General features: G+C 34.6%; 1 long non-coding RNA gene across 3 annotated transcripts; it reads right to left on the bottom strand.

Annotated features, from left to right (window-relative positions):
* Positions 1-734: 734 nt before the first annotated feature.
* On the bottom strand, positions 735-14,043 carry LOC149551869 (uncharacterized). 3 transcript variants are annotated; one of them, XR_016352822.1, is made up of 3 exons: positions 13,912-14,041; positions 2,057-2,126; positions 1,460-1,879 (listed from the first exon to the last, which is right to left on the bottom strand). It is a non-coding gene; the product is annotated as an uncharacterized LOC149551869 (long non-coding RNA). The 3 variants fall into 3 exon arrangements; XR_016352820.1 differs by lacking the exons at positions 1,460-1,879; positions 2,057-2,126 and adding an exon at positions 735-1,040; XR_016352821.1 differs by lacking the exon at positions 2,057-2,126 and having other exon boundaries at positions 13,912-14,043.
* Between the last annotated feature and the right edge of the window lie 7,163 nt (positions 14,044-21,206).

Below are 21,206 nucleotides of genomic sequence, written 5' to 3' on the forward strand. Positions count from 1 at the left end.
ATTTAGTAGTAATTTTATACATTTAAAGTCTTAGTAAACTTGTGAGCTATTATCTTGTTTTATTATGTTAGTATATGTTAATATATGTTAGACAAATAGAAAATGTTAATTTGTTTTGCTTTATCAATTAGTCAAATTTAAGAGTAATTTATATTGTTAATATATTTAAAAATGTTTAATTCTTAATAGCATTATAGATTTAAATAAAATTGAGATTTGAGTAAAGTTAATTAAAGTATATTTATGTGTATGGTTAGATGTGACACTTATTTTAATTAGTTCCTTGATTTAATATTTTTAAGTTAATTATACCCGTGTCCATTTAAATGCTCATTCAATTATTTTATATTGCGAAACAACTGTTGATATCAATTTAATAGCGAGAGTTCAAATTAACATTTTATTCTTTCTCAAGATTATAAAACTTAGGTTGTAATGTAGAGAACCTATACTTTTACTATGTACACAAACATTTCAAAACTTAGAGTTTTAATTATTAACTTTTTTTATTTTAAAAAAATCGTGTGTTTTTGCCCCAAACACAAACCTTAATCTTCACTTTGAAAAGCATATTAAATTCCTCAAACTTCCAAAGCATAATGGTAAATCCTCCATTGTTTCCTGAATATTATTTATATAGGCTGCTGCGAAGCTCTTATATGGTCCAATGTTCTCAAAGAAAACCAAAATCTACAGGAAAAACCTTACTTCGGATGAGAATAAACGTAAAAACATTAAAATTGAATATATGGTAGTTCTTAAATGCAAGATTAAAATTCTCGAAAAAAGAATAATGAAAATCAGGAGTTACTCAAAACCTGGTAGACTTTAATCACATACACAATGTCTTAACAGTTCGAGACATTGAGTCAAGATTAGGCTTGTTCACGTGGACCTGATAGCCACCAAGAAAGGCAAGTTATTCTGGAAAGACTACTGAATGGCTGCCTCAAGTCTAAAATCTTGCTGCCTCTGTGAGATAATTGCGACCTTCAAAAATTCCACGTCAAAATTGAGTTTGTGTGCATGCAAGATCCATTCTGTGAGGACAATCTAAGAAAAATTCAAAATGGTGGACAAACTAGGCAAATGAATCTAAAATGTCAGAAGAATGCTACAAAATGGAATAGAATGAGCTTCAATGATCTATTCTAGAAAAGTGGTAGATAATGTGAATACTGGAAAATAATTTAGGATAAATCTTCCCTCAAACACATAGATCAAGGCAATAACTAGAAAAGAAAGGATTTAAAAGTGGAGCTAAACAAACTCTGGCAAGAACTTTTTGGAAGCAAAGACGCAAAACAAAAATGGTTGAAATGAGGGGAGCAAAGCAAATATTTTGCCTCTCTGAAAATTAAGTGAAGTTTGTTTCAATAAGAATTTGACAAGTTATTAAAAGAATAAGTTGATGGAACTAAAATCAAACTAAGCTCCATCAGAAACATCCCTTATCTGATTTTAGGTATGGAAAATCAGTCATTTATAAGAGATCAAAAGAGCAGTCTTCAGCATGGGCCCTTACAAGGCCATGACCCTGACGGATTTCACGCTGTTATTTTTCAAAATTCCAGCATTATGTGTCAATACACTGCCTGCGACAGAAGACTCTAACAAGAGGAATTTTTCAAAGAATAAAATATGTTTCAATGACTCTCCTCCTATTGCTATGAGTAGCATTGTCTGTGAAGATAAAAACTGCATTAGTTGAATCACAACAACAGTAGATCCAATAGTCAATGTGAAGATAATGGCAAAAAGTGGCCAATTTCTATCAGATATTGTTAAAAGGATGACTATAAATGAAACTTCAACTCCTTGCCATCGCCCTTGTCTGATTCTTGATAGGGATGATCACCCCTTTCTGGCTCCCGTATACCTAGGAGAGTAAAATAAAGCAATCTTCAGTCTGGGCCCTGAAAAAACCACTGGAGTTGAACTTAATGGATTCAATGTATTCCTTTTCTAAAAGCTTTGGCATGTAGTAGATGATAATGCCATAGATGCCCCAGAAGATTTTATAAAGAGAGGAGATTTTGCAAGAAATAAATACAACCTTTTCTACCCTTATTTGAGAAATACAAGACCCTGAAAATTTTGAAGTCTCTTGGCCCATTCTGTGTAAACTGTTAATAAAATAAAGACACATATAAGATAACAGAGTGAAAGAAAGACTGCAAAAATCGTTGCAGACAAGCAAGCAGAGTCAAATGTGGGTTAATAAATTCTAGATGGAACACTAATTGCTTGTGAACCCTTACCTCTGTTCATGACAGAAAAAGGGCAAAAATGTTGACCATATTGGATATGAACAAAGAATATAGCAAGATGAACTGCACTTTCTTCATATGGTGTCTGGACTCTGAGGAGTGGACAAATAAATTTCAGGCAAGTTTTTTCCTGGCCTCAAGAGCTCTTAAGTAAAAGGGTCACCAAGAATGCTAGAGAGCCTTTTCCTTTATCTCGTCATGGCAGAAGCCCTAGGTCAAGCCACAAGAACACTCAAGAAGAGGGGAACCTGAAGTTAATATCTCAGAAGGGCCATCTTTGGAGTTGCAACAAGGAGAAAAAGCAAACCCACTTAATAGCTTAGAAGAATATCTGAATCCCAAAAGACCAAGGAAATATAGAGCTACAAAGCTAAAAGATTTATAAGGCAAAAATGTTGACTGTATTGGATATGAACAAAAATTATAGCAGGCAAACTGCACTCGCTTCGTATGGAGCCTGGACTCTGGAGTGTTAATAGATAAGTTTCAGGCAAGTTTTTCCTGGCCTCAAGAGCTCTTAAGTAAAAGGGTCAACAAGAACGCTAGAGAACCTTTTCGTTTATCTCTTAATGGCAGAAGCTCTAAGTCAAGACACAAATTTACTCAAGAAGAGAGGAACCTGAAGTTAATATCTCAAAAGGGCCATCTCTGGAGTTGGAACAAAGAGAAAAAGTACCACCCCTTAATTGCTTAGAAGAATATCCGACTTCCAAAAGACCAAGGAAATATAGAGCTGTGAAGCAAAAAGATTTTTAAATAAAGGCTTTGGGAGCAAAAGGCTATAATGGAATGTTGAGTCAGGCAGACTAGATATGGAAGAGAGCTGTTAGAGAAAAATATGTCAAAACTGAGAGCTGTTTCCCTGAAAAACTTCTCAATGGAAGGCATACTTCATAGAGTCAGAAGCCTAGAACTTCATCAATCTTACATTTCAATTAATAATAAAATACTTTCAAATGACCACTTTTTGACCCTTTCGTGTTTACAGACTCCTACAGTGTGCATCATTAATACCCAGAAGCTGAAGCCTTAGCTTTCAGCAGTTAGGTCACATGCAGAGACAGTCAAAAAAGAAAACATTGAAATCTGATATACTGTTTAGACCATATAAGCGCATGAAGTTTGCTATTCGAACAAAGAGAAAAAGTACACCCCCTTAATTGCTTACAAGAATATTTGACTCCCAAAAGACCATGGGAATATAGAGCTGCAAAGCAAAAAAGTTTTTAAATAAAGGCCTTGGGAGCAAAAAGCTGTAATGGAATGTTGAGTCAGGCGCACTAGATATGGGACACAGCTGTTTGAGAAAGATATGTCAAAACTGAGAGCCATTTCCCTGTAAAACTTCTCAATGGAAGGCATACTCCATGGAGTCAGAAGCCTAGAACTTCATCAAATCTTGCATTTCAATTAATTATAATATACTTTGAAATGACCACTTTTTGACCCTTTCGTTCAGAAAGACTCTTACAGTGTGCATCGTTAATACCCAGAAGCCGAAGCCTTAGCTTTCAGCAGTTAAGTCACATGCAGAGACAGGCAAAAAGAAAACATTGAACACTGATGTACCGTTTAGACCATATAAGCGTATCAAGTTAGCTATAGCGGGTACTGGTGCCTTTCCCCTACCCTGTACCCCACACAGGTGACACCTAACTGTGCTACAACAAAACTTACAAACCCTACCCCCCATAGAATTTGAACTGTGACCTCTCTTTCAAGACTAGAAGTTCTCCACGATTAGGCCAACTCAGATGTACAGCTAGACTACAGCACATGGGCTACATGCAATTTGTTGTCTTAAAGTTGAAGTGGTTTTCCAACAAGAAACTAAGAAAACAAAAGAAGATATTTTGTAGATAATCCTAATTAAAGGGCTCAGAAAAAATGTTGGAATGGCAGTAAACTACATACAGTGCATGGGCATTACAGCAAAAAATAATCTTAGTGACACTCCCTTCGAGAGACTAAAGAGGTTCCTTCCGCAACAACAAAGTTTCCTTAAGCAAGGATCCCATTAAATCCAACAACAAGACCCTCACCTTTAACTGCCTAATGGGGGAAATTTTCAGACAATACAATTGTGCACCATCAGCATGGAGGAAGAGGTGGCAGATTGTCTTCTGCTACAGTGTAGTACCAATTTTGTGGTAAAATGAGCATACAGAAAACTACACCCACCACTCTCAAATAGTGAATCGTATAGTTTGCTAAGCAAAAATAAGAAAGGAACCCATGTACACTGAAGAGAAACTAGCAGATTGCCCTCACTATAAATAAAGCCCAATACTGGGCAGGTCCTTACCAAAAAAAACTAAAGGTTGCAATAAAAATGGAGAGGAGGTTCCTGAAATGGATGCTTAGATCTTTTTAGAGTGGTGCATGAATTTTTCTTATGTTGTGAACAGATAGACATTGTTAGGGTGACATGAATAGCTTTGGATTCTAGATCAGGACATGAGTAACAAGAATATTGTCATGCCCCTGCCTAATACCTACTCGACCATTCCTTTAAGAAAGATTGAATATATTCTTATGTACATTGATCCTTGAAGTGAGTCTACCATATAGCAACTCATTATAGAAAAACATCCATATTAATCGTTCATGCCCCTGCTGTTAGGAGTTGCATTCAGCAGTGATTCTATAAACAGCAGCGATGATTAAGCCAAACAACACTCATGTTAAGTGCTAAGCAGCAATTATAAATTCCAACAATTAAAATATTCAAAGCATCTAAAATAGTGATTAGTTACCTTCAAACTTATTCTAACTAGCCAGTTTCAAGGCATCACTGGTTAGAAATAGGCAGCAGTCATTGGAAGAGACAAGGGCAACATAGCGAACTTTGCGAAGGGATGTGTCCATCCAAAAGATATAAGGGAGATCTTCATTTGAGGAAGGTGTCAAGGGAATCAATCCAATTAGCATTGGTGCTCATTAGGAGCAGATCAGTTTATACAATATCTGCGATCAGGCACATAGATTGATCAGATCAGAAATTACCTATATTACCCTGGGACACATCCCTGGCCTAAAAAACCCCATCCCCATACCGGAAACATTTCAGGGACTTAGGGATGGCTAAGGAACGTCCCCACCCTGTCGCCCTTTTCTGAAAATTTCAAGAAAACGTCTTGGAAACTTGGGGACTTAAGACGAAAAATTTGGGGACGTTTGTACGTCTCGGGGATGGTTGGGAACACCTTAGACATCCCTGCAACAAATGGGCATCCTCGATTTTATAGACAACATCAGCACTTATAAAATATTTTTCTTTTACATAACATTTTTTTTTTTAAATTTTAAAGTGGGCCCCTCCTTCCAAGTTCACCCTAACATGCTTATTACTATTTGATAGTTAATACCTGCTATTCAGGGCCCTCTGATTAGTATTTGAATACATTATGTCAAGAATCATGGAATTAATATTGCTGTTACAATCACACTATAGACCTAGAACATGCATCCTTATGTCACTTTTTGGCAATACATCAGTGCTTGGTTGGTCTTGGGCTGATATGGGTCCTTTGTGGAAGATATGGTGAATATTGGAAGTTGCATCAAGATACTATCTTACTATAACAAACCTATATCATAATCACAGCTGTATAAAGGACCTTTTCGTATTTATATCAATCCACTTATAATGAATTGGAAGTGTAGTTTCAGAATTAAATGGTAGTGTGTTTCAATTTGGAAGGTGGGTTAATGTTCTTGTTGCTATTAAAAAGAATTCTAAATTATGCTCTTGGGTATATTTCAAATTTTTATGTTATTATTTTTATATTACACGCATATTGACAATAATTCCAAATTTTGAATGCATTATAGCATATTGAGCATTGAGTTTGATTATTGAAATGTTGTATGTTAAAGTTCTATGATGTTTAAAGCATGGTTTATCCATGTATTCATATGAATGTAATATGTATATGCAAATTTCCCTATATTTATATAGCCGTCCCCGTTTGTCATCCCCCCCTGTCCCCAAAATCAGCAAAAAAAATGTCATCCCTGAAACCCATCCCGTCATCCCTGCCTGGGAAACTCGAGGGAAAATAGGAAATTACTATATACTAGGCAATGCTCATTTGTGCTATGTGTTGATTTTCCATGCTCATTTACCATAGGCAATGATTTGCCCTCCCAACCATAGACAATTAATGATTGTCTCCCCTAAGCACTACATTTGCTTAATCAAGCAAATCGCATTTTTCTCTTTGCTTCTATATTCAAGAGAGGAAGATTAATCCTATTTTATACCAAAGAATTGGATTCAAAAAGTGACGCAACCCTTCCAAAAGTTTGGAACCCCTCAATATAATATTTTTATTATTATATAATTATATTATCACATAATTATATTTTTAATGATAGAATAATTATAATCACATTATATTATCTCACAATTATATAATAATTATATTATCGATATGATTATTATATTATTAATCACAATAATCAATATAATTATTGTATCACAATAATTATATTATGACAACCGTTATTATATCTATATCAGCTAGAAGGATTCCGACCACAGCTACAATAACATTTAGACTCCCTTTAGCTAGGGAAGAATCATTCTTGATAACTTCTATTTCGTCCTCCCAACACTAACATCAACAATCCTTAGCTAGGGAGTAACTTCTATAACTTCTTTGTTATAAAGTAAAGTTTTATGCTAAGGCTGAAGGCAATTAGCACATCATAGCTCCAAGTCAACCCAAGAAGGGTTTTGACCTAGCTACAAAAATCAACACTCCCTCTTAGCTGGGGGGGAATTCCTTCTAAACGACTCGGTCACAAGTGACAACCATCATAGCTGCTCCTAGAATTGAAAAGTAGCACAAGCACTCATCACTAAATCACTCAACATGATGTCATCGTGATGTTGACTATGGCTACTCCTGGAAACAAGCACAATCATGGAATTTCTTCCATGACATCCCCCATACCTACTCGCTAGAGAATGGATTCATCATGGCTACTCGCAAAGGATGCAAAAAGGTCTCACATCTCAAAGTTCTCCTAGAGAAGAGTGTATTACCACATTGCCTACTCCCAAACGATGGTTCCACTATACCTACTTGTAGAGGGTGGAACTAGGGCTTTCACATCAGACTTCTCTTAGAGAAGAATGCATCTCCACCATGCCTACTTGCAGAGGGTGCAACGAGGGCTTTCACCTTAGACATTACCAAGGGCTTGCACCTCAAACTTCTCCCAAAAAAGAATGCATTTCTACCATGCCCACTCACAAAGGGTGGAACAAGGGCTTTCACCTCAGACATCTCCCAGAGAAGAATGCATCTCCACCATGCCTACTCATAGAGGGTGGAGCAAGGGCATTCACCTTAGACTTCTCCCAAAGAAGAATACAGTTCCACCATGCCTACTAGCATGGGGTGGATCCACCATACCTACTCGTAGAGGACGGAACGAAGGCTTTCACCTCAGACTTCTCCCAAAGAAGAATGCATTACCAAGGGCTTGCACATCAAACTTCTCCCAGAGTAGAACACATTACCAAGGTGTTGTGACTTCCTCTGAACCTAATATCAACCTTCTCAAATGTTTGGCTCCTCTATAGCAATATGACCAAGATCCTTAAATGCTAGATCCTCTAGTTGCTCCCTTTGAAGCTCAAGTTGTGACCTCTTCGCTCTTTGTCCAAGGATGTCTCTAATGGATTGTCAAACTACATATTTTGAAGAAGTATCCCCAACTACCAAATCAATCTCATGAATACAATCTCCTATGCTTCTTGGTCAGTCCTCAACCACAGTTATATGCATCCAGCAGCATAGAAGCCAAACTAGTTCACATGCTGCAGCAACAATACATTCTGAAATCCTTTCACACAAAAACCATGAAATGTAAAGCAAAGAATAACACTCTTATCAGCTCCCAAAAGTTGCAAAATCCACACCAATAGAATAATTTAACCTTTACTCGTTGTACTTACCTTTAATCAATGTTACTCGAGTGCCCACACCCGAGTCAAAAAGCATACGTCCCTGGTGTGAGTACTTCCCGCACCCAAGTACCCCCTTCGCGGCAAAAACGCTGCCGCACCATGGCCACACCAATTGGAGCACCCGGGTGGGACGCGAGGACATGGGTGCATCCCGAGTGCAAGGAAGCATGCTCGAGTGCAGGAAGGGTGCACGAGAGGTGCGGCAATGTGTTGTAGGAAAAGTTAAAACAAAAAACTTTTTGGCTTTTGTTCTTTTATTGTTTTTTTAAGCATGGGAACTTTTGTTATTCATATTTGAACAATGAATTTTGAATCTTTCATCTTTCTCATTTGATAATTTGATAGTCAATGGTTGACTTACATGGTACACAATACTATGTATGGTTTATATTTTTCATTTTTCATTATCATTATTATGTTTAAAAATTTTAATATTTATAATTTCACCAAGTCCAATGGTCATTGGTAATGGTTATGAAGTTTCAAGTTTCAAGTTTGAACTTATGGTTCTTGAATCGCATTTCAATTTTCTATATTCAACTATATTTGGTATGTTATATTATTGAAATATCATTTCATAATTAGCATTTTTAGTCATATATGTATACTATGCATTTCAAGTAATTGCAAATGCCAAATCTCCTCCAGACTGCTCGATATTATATATTAGAGCTCATGCATCTCTCACATGGTTCTCATGACACCATCTCAATCAATATCAATACAAATATTATTAAAAAACAAAGGTTCCTCCTTGTACTCACAAGGGGTATTATCCAAGGCAAAGACAAGCAGCTCCTGCAAATACCAAATAAATCTCCGCAAGAGGTTGAACTGATAGGCATGCTCCTTTCTCAAGTATTTCCTCCCCATTGTGTACTTTGGTTCTAATGTGTGTGTGTGTGTATCAGTGCCCAATCCTTAATCACTCCATCAGGTCCCACAAAAAATACTTTGCCCAACAATAATCACAGAAATAGAGTAGTACTGTCAACATGTCTGGCCAGAAGAAAAGCTGCAACACAAGTCCAGGGACATGCCAGTGCAGGAAAAAAATACTGACCTTTGCTTTATATTTGAAATCAATATTCCTTATGCTGTCTTCCTTGGCTGGTCCGTGTGAAATTGCAAACTCAGTGGACAACCTCTGGATGAGTTGCCTTTACTGCTGAGAACCACATGAGTCTTGATCAGAGGTCATCAGGTCTCATCTGCACGTCGGAAGGGACTGGTTTGCCGAGGTGGAAAGAAAATAATGCCTTTTACTCACAGCATATATTAATTGCCAAACTCAATACTTGTGATGGTTAAAAATATTATTCACACCATCTTATTCATCCACGGTGATATTAGATAATTAATTGGCTTCAGATTATAATATTTATCCACACAAGCATCTACAATCTCTAAAGTCTTATAGCCAAAAATATTTTCCCAAAGTCCTCAAATATCATTGTCACTTAAATAACGATGTTGATAAAAATTCCTGGCAGCAGATATGAGAATTACAAACCTTCACTGAATAATCCAGTCAGACCTTTGTACTATGATTATTGCCAGCAAACAAACTGCTCTGATTATTTCCAAATACAAGACTCTTTATATTTCCAAACGCATGACCCTTCGCATGACACATCTCCTCTTCATATAATATTATCCCAAATATTACCATAAATATCTCCTCCAGCTGTAAACATAATACATAAATATTATCTCAGTTTCAATATATAGCAAAACCATAGATAAAGATCTCTATCGCAGCTACAATCTTCAACAAGCAGCGATACAGAGCAGTCTTGGTATTCAGGATAATTGACTTAGTAAATTGAATTGGCTTGACAATTCAATTACTTAGCATTAAAAGGTTGACATCCGAGGTCTTAACTCTTGGATAGCATGATTTTATCTTGTGTTTTGATATGAGTATGGACACGTTTATTAAGTTGTAGTGAAGCCAACACTAACAGAAATAAAGAACTATGATGGTATAAAGGAATGTTTTATGGTGTGTGAGGATATGGAAAGGAATTGATATGATTGTGTGAGTCTTGATGCTGGTTATTGGATAAGAGCAGATGCGAAAGGAATTGATATGATTGTGTGAGTCTTGATGCTGGTTATTGGATAAGAGCAGATGCGAGCTTGCACTGGAACTAATCAGGCACCATGATGCTATGTATGGTTTATTGGGTATAACCCAAACTTTCATGATATATTCATGTATTGGGCAGTAAGTCCTTGAAGGTGTCTTTAACCCTCCTTGTATTTGAGCAGCAAGCTCCCTTTTGTTCTCATCAAATCCTAACAAGGTTGTAGTCCTTTAACAGGGACTTGTGTATTGGATATATTGTATCAACTTCTAATCAGTCAGGTCTCCTAACAAGGACACTTTTATGCTAGTACATTATCTTGTCGGTATCATCCCCACCAGGGTTTTCCTTTGGTCAGGGTTTCCTCAAGATCAAATGATGGTGTTATGAGTTCCTTTGTTGTGTGCGGTTTATTGCTATGCTTTATCATTTTAATTATTGTTTGGTATTGAGGTAAAAAGAATAAATTGTTTATTAGTGTTGTGACACTGATTAACTTTTTAACTTTTTAATTTTGTATCAAGTCCTTGCTTTTTTGTAAACAAGCATGTTTGGCAAGATTGTTGGAAGAATAATGTATCATACAAAGGGGTCAACAGTTAAGCGGCAGAGCACCCAAGCATGCCAACTAGAAATTCTTGGATGGAACACAAATAAACTAAAACTAGCAAGAGAGCAGGTTATGAGAAATTTATTTTAAAAAAGAGTGCATCAAAAATTGCATTTCCTACTTTTAGTATTGTATTGTTGCAGTTTCTGTTTCCAGTTTCATTTTGGTGTGTTGGTTGTGTTATCTCCCTGTTTTTTAGCTTTGACAAGGAGCAAAGGTGGTGGAACACTATCATTTTCTCCGTTGTGAGTGATGGGGGAGAAAGATGGGAGGTTGACAGTTTTGGTGATCAGTGATTCAGTACAAATTGGCTAGTGTTGAGTGGGAGGCAAAGTTAGAAATAAATATGCTGTTTACATCACATGCAAGGCATAGACAGTCAGAGTCGTGATGAGCATAAGAGGCATGAGTTGACTGGTACCAGTTGCAGAAAAAAGGGATCAGCAAAGTTGCAGAATAGCTTCCAGAGGCTCTAGATCTTCTTATTGTTTCCCCATTCAATCAAGGTAGATTTGTTGGGTCTTATGATCTAGAAATAAGTGGTTTGTGCAGGTGCCTTGCAAAGACTTTTAAAAAGCCTATTGTATTTGTAATCAATTTATTGAATACAATCCAATATGTTCTGTGTTTTTTATGGTATAAACTATCTGTTGACTGTGAGGCAAAGTGAGAAATAAATATGCTGTTTACATCACATGCAAGGCATAGACAGTCAGAGTCATGTTGAGTGTAAGAGGCATGAGTTGACTGTTACCAGTTGCAGAAGACGGGAATCGGCAAAGTTGCAGAATAGCTCCCAGAGGCTCTAGATCTTCTTATTGTTTCCCCATTCAATCAAGTTAGATTTGTTGGGCCTTGTGATCTAGAAATAAGTGGCTTGTGCAGGTGCCTTGCAAAGGCTTTTAAAAAGCCTATTGTATTTGTAATCAATTTAGTGAATACAATCCAATATGTTCTTTGTGTTTTTTATGGTATAAATTATCTGTTGAGTGTGAGGCAAAGTGAGAAATAAATACGCTGCTCACATCACATGCAAGGCATAGACAGTCAGAGTCATGTTGAGTGTAAGAGGCATGAGTTGATTGGTAACAGTTGCAGAAGAGCTCCCAGAGGCTCTAGATCTTCTTATTGTTTCCCCATTCAATCATGGTAGATTTGTTGGGCCTTATGATCTAGAAATAAGTGGTTTGTGCAGGTGCCTTGCAAAGGCTTTTCAAAAGCCTATTGTATTTGTAATCAATTTAGTGAATATAATCTAATATGTTCTTTGTGTTTTTTTATGGTATTAATTATTTGTTGCTTTTTACTGATCCAACAGGCTTGTGCTAAGATGATTCTCAACTGATCACTGCAAAAAGGTGAGATCCAGAGTCTGATAGTAGAGACAAAACTAGTGCCATAGTTACTCTGTATTGACCCAGCAAACCAAAAGCATAAAAAACGGCCTACATTTAAAGCCAACTGTGAGCTTTTTATATAAATCCTCTTAGATGAAAGTAAAATAAATTTTCTAAAAGGCCTATGCAATTTTTTGATATCAGCCATTTTTTTCAAGTCACAACAGTCATTTTATCTATAAACAGTATAGTTGGCATCAAAGAAGAAACTCGATTTGTACAATTAGTATATTATTTTTTTGTTCCAAAAATTTTAACAATTTTTTCCTGTTTTGAACCCTAATGAATAAATTGCATTTACACTTATACAATACTGCATCAATCTTATGTACATGGAATGCTTCTATGATGTAAACTGTAGATTTTTAGCTGTATAGGAAATTGATAACAGAGCCCTTGGAAGAATTTAATTTCTTTCCAATGTCTCACTGTATCTAGATACCTAAAGCCATTATCATGGCCTTCTTTCAATATCACTATTTTTATTCAACATATAACTTTCTTATTCCATTAATAAAATCGAGCATTTGAAGCATGAACCAAACAAAATTGAGTAGCGTTCCTGTTAAACAAATATTATTAAAAAAGAATACTGCGCCCCAAACCTGTACCCTTTGAACAATTGCTTACAAATAATCCTCAAAGTATTTCCTCCGCTTTCCAGGAAGCATTTACAAGCAAGCGGCATAATCTCTCTCTTTCAACATTCATAAGTGACTGAATATTATAAAAATCTTAGAGAAGGATAATAAACCTAGTAAAGAAAATAATATATATCACACCTATTGCATGTGTTGGAAATTGAATATATAATCATCTACAAAAACCATAATACATTGAGAAAACTTCAAAGGCTTAAACAGTACTTAAAAGCACAATAATTTAATTCATCGATAAAAAAACCTTCGATCGTTTTTTCCTTTCCGTCAATTGAAATGCCGATTAAATACTAAGTAAAACAACAAAAAGATATTTGAAAGATTCTCGTATTAAGCAAAGTCCCTGCTACAAAGAAAGAAGAAATAAAAAGCTTGTCTAATTAGGCAAGCTCGTAAAAAGCTTACCTAATGTCCAGAATAGCATAGTCAATTATAAAATACTATTTTACTGTCACCGCTGCGATGGTTTGACGCTTTCAAGCTACCAACCATCAAGATTTCTTAAAAGTGCATTAATATCTAAGCAGCACGCTAAATATATGATAATTTCAAAAAAATCATGCACGTAATCTATCAAATCAAAACAAAAAAACTTTGCAAAACCACAGCTTCAGAAATACTCACAAGCGGGAATCCCCTAAAAAATACAGATACCATAAAATACGCCATAGTTAAGAGGGTGATTTGGCATTAATCAAGCATCCACCATAATACATTCCGATATTGCGAAAAGCTCAAGTTTTGGCTTTTAAACAAGAAAGAATTGCCGAGTGGACGGGCAAGGGGATTTAAACTCTAAAAACAGTACATAATGTAGTAAACTACGGGAAGAAAAAATCTCTACAAATAACGTCCCAAGCAATAGAATAAATTCGCTTCATTTCCCTTAAAACTGTCCAAACCTGGGCAACAGGCTCCACTCGCTCTGCTACTTCGCCGGATCGAGCCGAGCAAAATACGCGACATTATTCCCCAAACCGCCGGCCATATGGTTACTTCTGCCTGGCTCCATCCTGTCTGCCTCAACGCCATTGTCTACCAAGGCGCCATGCTCAGAGACCAGAAAACCCTGGGCTTGAAACCCTCCAGAGACCAGAGCACAAAGCGAACAACAACAGCCCCTGGTCACGCCGCCCGCGGCTTCTGCCCTGCCGCTTAAATACCCCGCCTTTCTCCAACATGATCACAGCAGTTGAAGCCGCTGGCAATTTGCATGACAGCGTACAGAACTCCTCTTTGCACTTGCATTTGCCGCCCTTGTTCATTCATTTCTTGGCTTCCGCCATTTAAAGGCTTAAACAAAGGCCGCTGCTTTGACTAAGAGAGGACGTGTCCCTGTGCTATTATTATTATTCTTTTATTGCATTATGTGCTTTGGTTTGGCATTCCCTGCCCTGTAGAGATAAGAAAGTTTGGCAGGGCAACGTGAAAATGAAAAGGACTCACGCCCAAGGTTATTTAATGGGTTGGGTGATGCTGATTGGTGGTTAAGAGAATGTTTTTGTAAGGGTTTGATTGGGGCACTTCGACAAAGACATGCCTGTTCAAAGATTCAAAATGGGTCACGTGAATTTGGTGTGACCTGTTAAGAGGTGGGTGACAACCCTTGCACGTTTGGTCTTTTCTGTATTCTTGTTTGAGAATAGGATTCTTTAATTGGGATAATATTTGTTTTTTGAGTTTTTAATTGGATTTTATTGTTTCAAGGATATGTTTTCTTGTCTTGTGATTTAGGTAAGGTAAGTTTAAAGGGCTTTATAACACTTGTTCAAGGTTTTGGACATGAGTAAGTTTAAATTTGGAACAATTTATATGTCTAAAGAGTATCCACTAGTCAAAGAGTAAGACTAATGCTCAAATAGATGACATAAGAGCAATAAAGCAATATTAGTATTTTTTTGTTGGGTTTTAATTATGGAAAATTCATGGGTTCATATGTTCTTCTTGTTCATCTCTTAATACAAAAAGAAATTTAGCATTTGTAAAAAATAATATCTATAAATTTAAACTAATTTTTAAAGAGATGCATTTTTTAATCTTTCTTTTTTGGTACACAAATGAGTGTGACAAGTAGTTTAGTATTCCTATATTTGAGGTACCATGTTCAGGAATAGTTTACAAAACATAAGAAATTTCATGACCAAGCATATTTGAATAAGAGTGGTGTGAGAGTGATACTCAAATATATATCATCAAAAGTAATGAACTTAAATATGGAGTTGTGTAGGTTTTTTTTATCTCAGCCTTATCCCTTATGATTCGTTAGAGTCTTGCACTCAACAAGACTTGATCCTGGTGGGCTCTTTGTGATTCATTAAATTTCAATTTCACCAGTAAATTAAGGCCCTATTGACATGTAAGTACTTATAGAAATATATATCAATAAATTTAAACTTAACCACAATAAAATAACACAAGTTTTAGTATTATTTTTTGGGTGTTTGATTGGGAAAAATCTTATGCTCCCTTGAGTCTCATGAAAGTCTAGAGAAGAGGAATGTGTTCTTTCTTTTCATGGGTCCATATTTTCTAATTTTTTTTGTGAAGACAAACAAGAAAACATAAGCTTTGCAAAACTTAATGTCTGTTTTAAAACAATGTATATTTATCAAGCTTTTTTCATTTAATAATTAACTAAGATATTGATTTTTTATAGATAGGTTTCACAAGTAGTTAGGTATTCCTACATTTAAGGAGCCTATGTCTCACTTTATAATGAATGGTTAAAGGCTTCGAAGAAATTTCATAACCAGCTACATATAATTAAGGGCAATGTTTCTATAGGTGAGTGTGATGTTCGAATAGATATGGCCAAAATTAATGAACTTTAAATGGATATGTTTTACTCATAGTAGATTGGGTCAAAAAATTTAAACTTAATCAAGATAATGCAATGCAATTTTTATTATTTTTGTTTTAGTTGTTTGATTTTGGAAAGTTTGGTACTCCTTTGAGTCTAGGAAGAATCTACTCTCTTTTTTGTGGATTCATATGTTTGATATGACAATAGATAAAATATTTCATATATTTCAATGTATATCGATAATACATTTGATAGGCATTTATAAAGTGGTGGAGACAGTAGGAAGAAGTTAAGTAGTTTAACTATGCAAAATCACCTCTCTAAATGTTTACCCTAAACAATATAATCCATTTATTAACAATGTTAGACATTATATTCACAATGTTTATCATTTTTGTTTGTGACAATCAAGAAAGCTTGACCTTTGCAAAAAAATGATATCTTTATAGATTTGTCTCGAAGACCAAATGACATCAAACTCTATTTTTAGTTAATACAAGAGAATGATTTTCATTTATAAATTATGAAGTAATTTTGATAAAGGTGCCTTTCTTATTAAACTTAAGCTTGCATCAACATGTATATCATATTTATTGTAAGCATCAATTCAAGCCTCATGCCTCCTTTATTTTTCCTAAAAGATAGTGGAATGATAGTTTAAGTTCATGTCTTTATTTTTTTAAATCAGTTTTCAATACGAGAAGTAATTTATTAAGTTTGTTTATTTTAAGTTTAGCTTTCATAAATGATTGGATAGCTCGTACTTACATTTTTTATATGTGGAGGGTGAGTGATGAGGTTGTTATAATGGATTAATATTTTTAAAATAATAATAAAAAGGAAGATTTAATTCTTCACAAAATCATGCATTTTTAACATTTATACATTAGTTCCAGGTGGCATGGTAGAGAACTAGTGTTGAGGGTCTTCATTTAAACAATGATTAATCTCTAACTTTTCAGTTAATCAAACTGTAGGATTCATTTCATAAATTTTTATTTTCAATGTATGGAATGTAAAAGTTGTATACTTTTTATCTATATTGTTGGTGTAAAATACTTTGGAACTGTGTAATTGGTTTTTCAGATGGGTTCACAAAAAGCAACCCAATATAACACAGGACTCTGGAGGAGGTAGCGTGAGCACAACAAGATCTCTTGAGAAGCTCATTTTTTGGTTTCATTATTAGTGCAAAAGGCTATTAAATTCAACAATCCATGATTGGATTTTTTATGCTTTACGTGGATGGAAGAGGTGGACAATCTTGGTGGATTGAACAGATACAAATAATGAGATATTTGGGCAATTGGAGAATATCATTGCCTACAAGATTTCCATTATATTTCTAGAATAGATTCAAAACAAAAGCTTTAAGCCTTTCTTAAAATGGTTTTCATCAAGCAACTTGTTTTCTACTATAGCTTGTTTTGTAACTTACGAGGATTGGAAGGTAAAGCCTTGGAGATTTAGATATTGCTTCCTCTAAAAAGTTCATGTATCTCAACTCTTTTAAACCAAACATATCATTTTTTTCCTAAGAATCATTGTTGTTGTTTATGTATTTTTTACTTCAGTATCAGAGTTAGTTCAGAGATTATTGTTTGCTCTACATTTGGGTGCATGGACAAAAGCCAGAAGAACTAGGAAAGAAAGAGAGCAGAAGCATCTCAACCAACAAGTATCATTCCCATAGTTAACTCGTGTAAATAAAGAAAATGGTTGTAAAATAATGATGTTTGGATATAATTATTCTTAAAATTATTAAAATATAATGATTTTAAAGCTCTCGTGACTTATCATTCAGATTTTCTTTATTGAAGATCAATATGGAAAAATTTAGAAGATTTTTATTATTATTTTAAATACTTCGTAAAATTTTGTTTTAGACCTGAAGTAATTTTTCAGAAGAGGAATGCCCTTCTACTTCCACCATGTTGATAAAAATTGACCAAATGTTACCATGGTGTATTGCATTTCTAACCTTCAAAATTAAATTTTAGACTCATGGGTATGTTCAAAAGAATTAAGATTAGTTTGGTGCTACAATATTTGCCAGTGTTGTAGGCTCAATGGTAACTTGTGAGCCTCTCATATGGGAGATCTTGGGTTTGAATTCCCTTAGCACATAAAACTAATTAATTATAATAAATAACAATAATTAATATAGGCTTCGACTATTTACTAATAAATTAAAAAAATTACCAGTGTTGTAAGTTTCTTTAATCTTTGTCACATTTTTGTTATTACAGTTTTCTCGTCAATAGAAACTAACATTTTTCAAAATATTTTTTAATTTTTTGGATTATCAATCTCATCATCCATGCCATTTATTCCCTCTATTTTTATGGTGGTTGGTGAAATTTTACGGTTTTCTTTATAGTCAAAAATAGAAACTACATTACGCCTTGCAATCTCCTTCTCTATAAAACTTTGTGAAAATGTTGGCAATGTATAGAAATCAAAACTAGTTTACTTGATGATCTTACAATATAATATGTTTTCCTTGATAGGGCTCATAAAATAGCCTTTCTCTTTACAACATTAGGTTTATTTTTTAAAATTTCACTGATTACTTTTTGCCTTACAGAAACTACAGTTTCAGTCTTCATATATGAAATCTTTAGATGATAGAATTATTTTGTGACAACAGTATATTCTTGAGCTTTTCTTAAGTACAAAGATTGAATTTCTATTGGAAAGATATTGTTGTTAAGTTCTATTTTCCAACATTGTGTGGCGAAGTAGTCAGGGATATATATTCAAAACTGGGCAGAAAGAGTAGAATAACAAGAAGTACCAAGTGTTTAGTGGTGAAATGGAATTGCTCAAATAGCTTAAAGGCCTCCACTTCACAAGCTAAGTCATTAAATATGTATGTGGGGAGAAGGAAGATTTCCAAGTTCAATCCCTTTAGAGTTTGAAATAGATTAGCAAGACCCAAATAGAGGAAGGGATGCATGTAATGCATTTTAATTGCTAAAAGGAACGTGATGCAAAGAAATGTTCTTTGACCCATGTGTGATATGTGTAAATGCAAATACAAAATTGAACTAATTGATTAAGTAAGATGTGAGGGCATGTGCACCAAGATGATGCACAAAAAAGTGGACATCATGAAAAAAAATCAAAACTACACATAACGTGATCGCGTTATGTGTACTTTTTATCAACTTTGAAAATGGGGCTTAGATCATTAATGAGCCAAGAAAATAACATGAAAAAATTAACTGTTAAACATAATGTGATCACATTATTCTTAATAAAACATGATCATGTAATGCCTACCCCTAATTTACTTTTTAGATTGTACTGTTGGATTCTTGTAGGCTTCCAAGAGTAAGCCTAAGTCTAGGGGTAGTGGATGTAATGCCTACCCCTAGTGGATTTTTTTGTTTTATTGTCAAACTCTTTTAGGCCATCTTTATGTTTATGCTTGATGATCAACGACATTTTCTTTCCAGATTATGGATATTATTTCTTATTCAATTGATATATATGTTGAGTTACTCAATTATTTCATGTGTGCACGTTTATGCTTACGATGATGATACATGTAACTATATAGTGATTTCAGTTATCTCATGATGATAGTAGATGGATTATTTATATGCAATTTTATGGTTACTTACCCCAAACTTGCATGTGTATGGTATAGTTGTCTATTTTACTTTATGTTCAACATTTTTAATGTAGTTGAGGGAGAGAGTCGTAGTCACCTACTAGTCAGGATCTACACGATGTACCACTCCCCGTCATTGCCTATTTAGTTTAGATTATATGTGTGTGTACATACATGGATTTCATGCAGATAGCAAGTACCGGGCATCGACTTCCTTGAATTGCCAGGATGAGCGTGCCCTATCACAATATCTCAATGGTATAAGTGGGGAGATAATTCTTAAGTCCAAATCCTAACCTTAAGCCAACTGTCCTAGAAAATAGGACAAGTATCTGAGTTGTTTATGTTACAAGCTAGAGTTTTCGTTGCACCGAAAGATCGACCTGTTAATGCCCAATACAAACACTAGACTTCTAGAACATAGGAGGCAGTTAAGTCATGTCTCGAATCCTGAAGGGGAAGGCTAGCAATTAGTCCAACAATTCCCCCCTCAGCATTACCCAAGGAGATTCGAACCTATGACCAAGCTCTGATACCACTTGTTACAAGCTAGAGTTGTCGTTGCACCAAAAGATCGACCTATTAATGCCCAATACGACCACTAGACTTATAGAACACAAGAGGCGGTTTAGCCATGTCTCGAATCCTGAAGGGGAAGGCTGGCGATTAGTCCAACAGTTTACCCATTGAATTCGTTAAGTGACATGAACTCATGATTTTGACCCTAGAGTTTGATTTTGGCCTTTGTCTTCAATTGAGTTGTCATATTTAATTTTGTAGGTCTGGTGTGATTTTCAATTGTAATTAAATCATATTAAAAGATAATTTAATGATTTAATTTGATGGAAATTTTATATAGAAAATTCAATATTAAATTAAATTAATTAATTGAGAAACTAATTAAATAAAAGAATTAAATTTAAAAGATTTTATTAAAGTTCTAATTTTGGCATATTTATATTTATTTAGTTTAATAATTATTATTTAGGAGTTTTATTTAAATAATTAACTATAAATAATATTATTAGTTAAATTAATAAATATTTGATTCAAAGCATCTCATGATTTAATGTGAGAGAGAGAGAGAGAGAGAGAGAGAGAGAGAGAGAGAGAGTTAATTTAATAAAGTTTATTTTAATTAAATTGTAAAAAGTTGTGCATGAAATTAAAATATAATAAATAATAAAGGATAAAGGGTTTTTGCATGATTAAATGATCAAAGCCCTAAATTGGGGAAAAACTCTTTATTAGAGATTTAGAGTTCATTTCTCAGGAATCAGGTTTTCGAGGAGCAATTTCTGAGAGGAAGGGTTTCAGAAAAAGGGGGATTATTTATGTGCTTCGCGCGTTTCTCATTTTTAGCATCAAATCCAAGTACGATCTTATGGGTTTATTTATACAGTGGTTTTCAGTTCTTCAAATTTCTATCTTCTTCATGTTTGGATAAATTTGGTTTTTGAATTTTAAATTAGATCAAAACCCTTGTTTGTGTTTTATTGTTCTCTATTTTCAAAGACATATGTAAATGAATGGAAGGATTGAAACCTTTATCTGGAAAGTTTTAGAGATTCATAATATGATTGGTTAAAATCAAGATGTGGGGTTTGAAAAGAAAACCATATTTGTTTTACGAGTTTTACCTATTTAAATTTCATTGCCCTATTGATCTATGCTAAAAAGGTTGTAAATAAAATAAGTAAATATATTAATTAAAAATTACCATAGTAATTATATAATTATAGTGATAATTTTTTTTATCACAAAACATGAATGTA

This window comes from Cupressus sempervirens, chromosome 6 (assembly GCF_028749045.1).
Source record: "Cupressus sempervirens isolate cs-2001-9-10 chromosome 6, ASM2874904v1, whole genome shotgun sequence".
NCBI classification, from domain to species: Eukaryota; Viridiplantae; Streptophyta; class Pinopsida; order Cupressales; family Cupressaceae; genus Cupressus; species Cupressus sempervirens.